The sequence below is a fragment of the Gossypium hirsutum genome, chromosome A01 (assembly GCF_007990345.1).
Source record: "Gossypium hirsutum isolate 1008001.06 chromosome A01, Gossypium_hirsutum_v2.1, whole genome shotgun sequence".
NCBI classification, from domain to species: domain Eukaryota; kingdom Viridiplantae; phylum Streptophyta; class Magnoliopsida; order Malvales; family Malvaceae; genus Gossypium; species Gossypium hirsutum.
Window position 1 is genome coordinate 22,662,222 of NC_053424.1, and position 9,668 is coordinate 22,671,889.

A 9,668-nucleotide genomic window follows, 5' to 3' on the forward strand; every position below is an offset into this window, starting at 1 on the left:
GACTAGTCCTTTGTCTTCGCGCAGACCTTTAAATTGATCTTTATTTACATTTTATTTTATTTCAAATTTTCCCTAGAATCTGCATGTCTTTGCATCTCAGTCTGGGCCTAGGTGCTGTGTTTTAGGATCTGTAATATTTCCAGATTTGGTCCCTGAATATTCACATGCGTGGCGCGCTGGTCCTCTTTAATTTTAAATGACTTGTTTTATTTATAAATTATCCCCTATGTTTTAATTCAATTTTAATTAAGCTTCCTATTTGTATGACTTATTATTTTAAAATTCATTTAATATTTTTATGCATGTTGATTTATTCAAATAATCTCGCGTTGTCTTTATTTGCATAATTGCGTTGAAATTCTTCTTTATATCATATAAATTCAATATTTTATATAATATCCGGTTCAAATCTTTTTATATATTTGTACATATATGTTATTTTAATCGAGTTTTATTTTTAACAATTATTATTTTGAAATCCGCTTGTTTATTATTTTTTTAATAACCTTACTTTATTTTTTTATAAAATCGTTATTTTGAAGTTTTTTTAATACCATTTTATTTTAACACTTCATATAATATTTCGTTTAAATGTTTGAATAATATTCGTACATACATAATGCATGATGAAGTTAATTTGATCTTATAATTTATATTTTAATTCCATGTTATTTTTGTATATCGTTGTTTTTGAAATTTATTCACATATACATTTATTTTGTTTCATATTTTATACACATGCAATCTTTTCATATTTTATGTTTTTTTTAGAAAGTTATCTTTATTGTATAGATATTGTAAATTTCAAATAAATGTTTTATTTCTAAATATTTGGCATTTTATTTGATTCAAATGTTTCTAATTATATTTATATTCTTAGTTTTTTTCCCTTTTATAAATTATTTCAAGCCCTAGCATATGTTATTTGCTTGTTAGTCCATCATTTTTAGAAACTATTTTAGTGTTATATCAGTTTTATATTGCTTGGTATGTCATGAGTCAATTGTCCTCACGTCATTTCATGTATATTTACATCGTGTTTACTTGTTTCACCCATACTCATAAATTTTGCTGTTTTAAATTAATTGTTTGTTTGATTTGATTGATTGAATAGGATTATGTTATCTGCACTTATCAAGTATTGTACGTTTTTCATGCGTATTAACCCCTATTCATCAATTATTTTCCCTTTAATTTACAAAATGTTGTTTTGTGGTTTTTTAACTCTTTGAAATCAATTATTCCATTTTATTTCCAATAAGATCAATGTGTTTTGAGATAATTTACAACCATTTATTTAAATTCTTTGTTAAAGGCAAGACAATATGCAATATTTGGAAATTCGGAGAATCATGCCCTATTGTGCTGGGTGTGATTTTTTCGTTGGACTAAATATTTGGATATTTCTTTTATAATTTTTAGTGTACAAGCTTTTGAAAGTCAAAAATCAATCGTATTTTTGAAGGTATAAAGGATCGTGTCCAATCGTGCTGGATATGATACTGCATACATTTAAAACAAGAGAATTTTGACATCGAACTTGAACCACTTAAGCGTTTTAATAAGAATTATGTTTCGAAACTTCTTTAAAATCTAAGGATAGCGTTTAATCAATCTTGTACCAGTTTCTGGGTGTATTGAGGGTGTTAACCCTTCTTCATACGTAACCGGCTCCCGAGCCCATTTATTTTTACGTGGACCAAAAATGGATTTAAATGGAACAAAATGTTTTAGTAGGTGACCCAATCACACCTAAACAAAAGATTGGTGGCGACTTCACATTTGGTTTTAGTCGATCTCCATTTTTTCCTAACTCGAAAAAATGGTTTCGACAGCTTGGCGACTCCACTGGGGATTGAACAAAGAGAGTCAGGCCATAAAATTGATTATTTGTTGTCCTTTTATAAAAGAATTGAAAATTTGTTTTGAAAATCATGATTCTTTTAATTGTATTTGTTTGCATGATTGTTGTGGTTCGAGTCTTGTAGAATAATATTGCATTGTATGACCGCTGTGGTTATACCTGTTAAGTGGGAGTAAGAAACTATGCTTTTGTGAGGTTTTCACCTCTGTATGGGCTAGTGGATTGCTTCTGGGATACATCCGTACCTATGATTTCGTGAGATTTTCATCTCCGCACGGTCATAGGGAAATGTATTCCCCTAAACCGAACTCGATTCATATGAGCCTATAATGGGTGAGAATTGAGGAATTCGCTGGTTTAGGTACCCTTTTCTCTAGAACCAAGCTACATATAGTGAACCTTGAGAATCCACCTTTAGTAGAACCTTGCCCAAATTTAGTGGTCACCTGAATAGGTACTTATTTGATATTTATCTCACTTGTACTAACGTGTTTTGTTTTTGTTTTGTTTATAATTGCATTGCATTACATCATCATAGAAAGGAGGTGTTGATTCATATTTGATTACTAAATAGAACAGTTTGTCATAAGAAAACGAATTTCCTGATGAAGTGGATTATAATACGGTTGTCTGAATTGACGGAAGAAGGCTGACAGTTCGTGAGGAAAAACAAATCTTTACCTGAAGATTCAAATCGATAAAGATTGTTTGAGAGTCGTCGCATCTCGATTTTCTTAACGGAGCTAATCAACGTCTTGAAGATAATGAGACGTGACCTGGATCAAGCCAAGAAGAGCTACTTGAGGCATTTATTGGAGGTTTGCGAGATTTGGATTTCACGAAGAAAAGGGATCGATGTCTTCGCCTGGAATATTAAAGCAATACCGTATATGTATTCCGTTTTATATAAAGGAATTTGTTTTCTAGAAAAGTTGTTCTAATGGAATTAAATTCAAAATCAACACCTCTATTTTTTTTGCATTCATCTCATGCATTTGCATTACATTGCATCATTGCATCATTTGCATTAGATTTTCAGAAAAGGGTCTCTAATTAGTTGAAATCATTTTAGTTAATCTGGGGACCAATAAAAATTTACCAACCAAGTGTTGTTTCGGTACCCGTGCTATGACAAAAGATATAGATCAAAGATTGGAAAGACTTGAACAACTTCAAAGAGAGATGCAAGACCCGTTACAAATACAGATGCAAGAGCAACTGGCAAAGATTAGGCAAGATATGATGGATCTGGTGCTAGAGTCTCAAAGGAATATGTTGAGCCAATTGTCTCAATTGTTGACAAAGGGGCTTGAAGAAAGGAAAAGATCCATGATCAATACTGGGAAGGACAATGAGGAGCCTCTCTACCCTCCCAGTTGTACCTTGAAAAATGCTCAGACATATCCGCAAGGTGTACCTATTATCAAAACTCAACAATATCAGACTAGTACCTCGGCACTAATGGATTACCTGATAGGCTCAGGCTCCAATTTGAGGGGGCAACTCAACCAATCTTAAAGCTCCTAATCTGGATGAAATGGAAAAAGAAAAGATGAGACTGCCAAAACAACTCGAGGATCGGTATAGGTGGTTGGAAGAAAAATTGAAAGCAATGGAGATTGTTGACTTCTACTGTGGGATTGACGCCAAGGATCTAAGTTTGGTCCCCGATTTAGTACTCCCGTCGAAATTTAAAACTCCGGAGTTTGAAAAGTACAATGGGACTAGTTGTCCTGAAACTCACATCAGAATGTTCAGTCGAAGGATGATAGGGTATGTTAACAATGACCAACTATTAATCCATTGCTTCCAAGACAGTCTGATCGGGTCAGCAGTTAAATGGTACAATCAGTTGAGTCGTGCTAAAATCAATTCATGGAAAGACTTAGCACAAGATTTTATGAAGCAGTATAGTCATGTAACAGACATGACACCCGACAAAATTACCTTGCAGAATATGGAAAAAAAGAAAAATGAGAGCTTTAGGCAATATGCCCAAAGATGGAGAGAGGTAGCAACACAAGTCCAACCGCCTCTTTTGGAAAAGGAGACTATGATGCTTTTCATCAATACTTTGAAAGCCCCGTTCATTGACTATGTGTTGGGAAGTGCTACTCTGAGCTTTTTAGATAAAGTAATGCCCGGTGAGATGATTGAAGATGCGATAAGAAATAAAAGGATAGATATGGGAGAAAGCGCCAAAAGGTTAACCTTGAGAAATGAGGAAAATGAAGTGAACATCATGAGCATGCCTTCAAAATTGGTCAACATAGGTCAGCCAAGGGTTGTAACCATTAATTATCAAAGGGAATTTGAATAACGTATCCAAAGAGAGGTCTAGGGAATAAAGGTTTCCAAACCCTTATGTATTTGGGGTTGTTTTAAGCAATGGGACTGTGGGAGAGATCCTTGTATTTCTAGAGCTGATTTAGAGTAATATTCAAAACGCGTTTGTTGCCTTAAGCCTAGGGGCAATAAGAATCCTTTTGTGAAATAGACTTGTGTCCAAAAAATTTTATTTCAATAAAATGCATGCTTTTTGAATAAATATTCTTTCATTCTTTATTCTTTTGTTCTTTGGACTATTTTTTTTAAAATATGCTTTCATTCCTCATTCATGATCATACCATACAAATAATTATCCTTAGAATCATTTTTTCTTAGGAATTTATCTTTGTACCTACAATAGGTCTCTAGATATCAATGATATGAGCAACGCTGTAACTGACTCTCTTTTGGGGTGAGATGTGTGTTTAATTAGATCTCAGAACTTTGAAGATGACAGAGATTGTGACTTATTTCCTGATTTGTTAAGGACGGTAGAACAAGTTGAAAAATAGATCCTACTTTACAAAGGGTCAGTGGACATTGTGAGCAAGAGGCAAAGATCAAAATCTGAGTCATCACAAAGACAAAATGAATCGTCATTGAGTTACTCCAAGGATTGAAAGATGTTCTCACATGATCATGTCAAGATATACCTGAGATACTAAGATCTGTGGATAATACAAAATGTCTATACATTGTCAGAAGGACATGTTGATGGGTTTATGGTAGTCATGCTAACCATGAGGTTTGGGTATTGTTAGTTCACCATAGAAGGGGATTGTATTAGTTAGGATGTATTTAGAGAGACAAGATTCATGTGTCTCATTCATTTCTTCACAGACTTTCTCTATATGGGGCAATGATGTTATCAGGCCATTCTTATCTAATATACATCGATTCATCTTGGCAGTCATTGATTACTTCACAAAGAGGGTGAAGATCGCTTCATATGTCAATATTACAAGATCAATAGTCACCAAATTTCAAAAAAAAAAGGGTTGCTGACAAGTAATATCAAAAAGGATCACTTTCAAATACAACTGCACAATGTCAAAAGTTTATAGACTGTTCAAAGATCAGACACTATATCACAGTGTAACAAAGGCATCCAAACAACAAAACAAAAGTACAAAAATAGAAAAAGAAAAGGAAAAGCAAACAATAGAGCAAAGGTAATAGTGAAAAATGATTGAGTCTTGTAAGGATTGGCATAAAGAAGTTATCATTTACCCTCTATGTTTATCGAACGTGGGCCGGAATCTTCACCAAGGCAACACATTGATTCATAGGACTAAAACAGTTTTTCTTCGAGTCTTGGCAGAATTAAAGTTGAATGGATCAGAATGGGTTCAATCCTAATATGATCAGTCAAATTTAAAGGATATCTGTCACAGTTAGATGATGTGGGTTTATGATAGAAAGGTTTATCCTCGAGAGTTCCATGAGGGGAGCTTGAAATTGAAGAAGACCCTTCCTATACAAAAGGACTTCAAAGGAAGAAATCTGCCAAACTAGGAGGGACCTTATGTAGTAAAGAAGGCCTATTCTGGAGGAGCATTGATATTGACCGAAAGGATTTGCCCAGTTCAGAAATTCAAAGTGCAGTCAAAGAGTATTCTACCTAAAATGGGAGAGGCCAAGGTGAAAACTGCAAAGGGCGGCTTGAGACCTTAAAAAAATCAAAATAAAAAAAGAAATAAAAAGAAAAAAATCAAAAAAAAGAAAGAATCAATCAAAGAAATTGAAAAAAGAAAGAAAAAGGAGAGGCCAGGGCAAAAACCTGCAAAAGGCGCTTTGAGACCAAAGGGGATTTGAGTTGAAAACCCGAAAAGAGCGGCTCAAATTTGGATTAAAATGGGGGCATACAATAGTTTTGCTATGCCTGAATGAACAATGAAAGAAGTATGTTATGTCTTGGGGTTTTGACAAAGTACTCTGAATCCCCTAAACACAAATTGAGCTCAAAATGGTCCTCAAGAAGTTGGTACAGGGAAGCTCAACCTGCGATATCTGGGGCACCTAGTTTTCTATTTTTACCCATTTTTTTGTTGTTATCTTTGATTACCTTATTCTTTTCAGGTCGCGTCCCAGTAAATTTCTTTCTTGGATTGCATTTGCTTGTTTCGAGCTATGTTCTCAATTAATCCCTTTCTTGTCCATGGTTATGATCATTTTCAAGCATTTTACATTGAAATAATGATTTTTGGACTAATAATACTTTCATAAAGGGAGTTTCGCATATTACTTTGGGAAGTTTCTAAATAATATAGGAGCCTGAAATAGGACTATTGTTTAAAACTCACCAAGCTTAAGGGTTGGAAATATTTAAGCCCAAATTGAGATTATCTCCTTGGGTTTTTTGTCGAAAATATTAATCAGTGTTATAATCCTGGCCAAGAATGAGCAATGGGATTGTTCTCGGAAAAGGAAAATGGTATTTTGTATTCATGCAGATATCAGGCATATACGTTTGTTCATTATACCCAGGGAATAGTGTAATAGGTCAAATTGATTGAAGATGATGAAAATTCTATACCTTTGAGTGGTTACAGGATGGATAGAAGAAATCAAATGATTATTCCCCTGAGGTTGCAGTGGGAAGTTCAAACTTTATGTCCCAGAAGTTACAGTGTAAGGGACTCCGAAATTACAACGGGGCAAGCTTGCTGAGCAGAATGTGATTGTTTCTTTGGGTTTTCTATCAAGAATACCAGCCGAACAAGATGACAGCATAATAAATCACACATCTAGTTAGGAGCATTTGATTCATTTTGATCATAACATCCTAATTATTTGACATAAGCATAACATCTAGTTAAGAGCATTTGATTCATTTCGATCATAGCGTCCTAATTATTTGACATCACTCATTTAGTTAGGAGCATTGGATTCATTTCAATCATAGCATCCTAATCATTGGGCATAAACATGCGCATATAAAATCGAGTCTACAGGACATGTTCCCCAAAGGACGGTGTAGTAACATCGGTGAAGTCAGATCTTATATCCCTGAAGTTACAACAGAATAGATCGAAAATTACAAACTTATCTCTCTAAAGTTACAGTGGATCAGGTTGAAGTGTCAGTTGCAATAGAGCAGATCATAACAAACCTTATCTCCCTGACGCTGCAGTGGAGCAGGCTCAATGTACAAGTCTTATCCCCTTAAGATTGTAGTAGAGCAGACTGAAGATTAAAGATCTTATCTCCCTAGGCAGTTACGGAGCAGATCGAAGATGGCGAATCTTATCTCCATGTATCGGCAATGGAGCAGATTTAAGCCACTAGCCTTATCTCTCTGAGGTAGCAAGAGAGCAGGTTGGCGATTGTAGTCTTATCTTCCTGAGGTAGCAAGGAAACAACTGAAGATTGAAGATCTTATCTCCCTAAGCAGTAGCGGAGCAGATCGAAGATGGTGAATCTTATCTCCATGTATCGGCAATGGAGCAGATTTTACCACTGAACTTATCTCCCTGAAGTTGCAGTGGAGCAAGTTGAAGTGATAGGTCTTATTTCCTTAAAGTTGTAGTAGAGCAGACCAAAGATGGCAAATCTTATCTCCATGTATCGGCAATGGAGCAGATTTTGCCGCCAACCTTATCTCTTTGAGGTAGCAAGAGAGCAGGTTGAAGAATGAGTCTTATCTTTCTGGGGTAGCAAAAAAGTAGACTGAAAATTGAAGATCTTATCTCCCTGAAGTTGCAGCGGAGCAGATCGAAGACTGTGAATCTTATCTCCATGTATCGGCAATGGAGCAGATTTTACCACTAGCCTTATCTATCTGAGGTAGCAAGAGAGCAGGTTGAAGAATGAGTCTTATCTTTCTGGGGTAGCAAGAAAGCAGACTGAAAATTGAAGATCTTATCTCCCTAAAGTTGTATCGGAGCAGATCAAAGATGGTGAATCTTATCTCTATGTATTGGCAATGGAGCAGATTTTACCAATCTTATCTCCCTGAGGTAGCAAGAGAGCAGGTTAAAGATTAAGTCTTATCTTTCTGAGGTAGCAAGAAAGCAGACTGGAGATTGAAGATCTTATCTCCCCAAGCAGTAGTGGAGCAGATCGAAGATGGTGAATCTTATCTCTATGTATCGGCAATGGAGCAGATTTTACCACTAGCCTTATCTCTCTGAGGTAGCAAGAGAGCAGGTTGGCAATTGTAGTCTTATCTTCCTGATGTAGCAAGGAAGTAGACTGAAGATTGAAGATCTTATCTCCCTAAGCAGATGTAGAGAAAATTAAGGATGGCGAATCTTATCTCCATGTATTGGCAATGGAGCAGATTTAAGTCACCATCCTATTTACCTAAAGTTACAGTCAAGATTTAGTAAAACCAGGCAAAATTGGCCCTATTTGAAGTCTTTGCTCTATTCTCGTTGCACGACAATGAGCAAATAGGGGTAGCTGTAATAGGCCCATTTCGCCCGGGCCCATACCAAAACCAAAATAATAAATAATAAAAACAAAATAAAACCCAATAATCAGCAATTCAATGTCCATGTTACAAACCCAATTATCTAGCCCATATACAAGCAAATTAACCCAAATAAGCTTAACCCAATTGAAACCCTACCCAATTATCCTAAGACAGGCCCAAATGGCCCAAGACATTTTTGAGCAAAAACCCTAAGGGTTTCTTTTCCTTGTGCCGCCGCTTGTTAGCCTAGAAGCAGGCCTTCACGTCAACGAACCGCCACAGCCTCCAACCGATTCTTTCACGTACGCCATGCTCCACGCCCACGAATAACTCCTCCATGCCATGCACACCTGCAACGAACTAACAACCACAACAGCAGTCAGCAGATAACAACAAATGACAGAAAGAAAATAGATTTTTTTCTTTTATTTATACTGTAAAATCCGGCTATAAAAAGCCATTGAATGTACTATAAAAGGGGATTTACGAAATACTAGATACAAAAAAGAAAAAAGAAATGAAACTAAGGTGATTTCATATTCATTTTTCCATGTTCTAATTTAGTTTTTTTTTCCTTCTTTGTTCCTGCATATAGATTTTTTACAGAAAAAAATAGGGAAAAGGGACTTACCTTAATGTTGGTTCCTTCATGTCCTTGCTTGCTTCGTCGTAATCGAAGCCTAAACGAGGATCTTGAAGCGTTTGAGCAAGGCTCTTGGATTCGTGGTCGAATAGGGCCAGATTTGGCCTTCGCTTGATGACCGCCAGCCAAATATGGAGGCAAAACGGCAGTTGAAAGGTGCCTAATGTTCGGCCGGATGAATAAGGGAGATAGACTGTAGGTTTTTTATTTTAATTTGTTCTTAAGTGTCTGAATGTTGGATTTTATGATTTTTTTAGGCTTGATTTTGTGCAGAGGTTGAAACGGTGCCGTGTAGAGTTGGGAAGATCCGCGCGCAGACCCGATCCATATGCTGGATCTGCACTTTGGCACTTCGAATGGTCAAATTGCGCGACTAGACCTTCGTCTTCGCGCAGACCTTTAAATTGATCTTTATT

The 9,668-nt window shown here is 35.9% G+C and overlaps 1 long non-coding RNA gene across 1 annotated transcript; it reads right to left on the minus strand.

The window, feature by feature from the left end:
- Window positions 1–8,646: 8,646 nt before the first annotated feature.
- LOC121206167 (uncharacterized) lies at window positions 8,647–9,668 on the minus strand. Its single transcript, XR_005901163.1, has 2 exons — window positions 9,241–9,668; window positions 8,647–8,969 (listed from the first exon to the last, which is right to left on the minus strand). It is a non-coding gene; the product is annotated as an uncharacterized lncRNA (long non-coding RNA).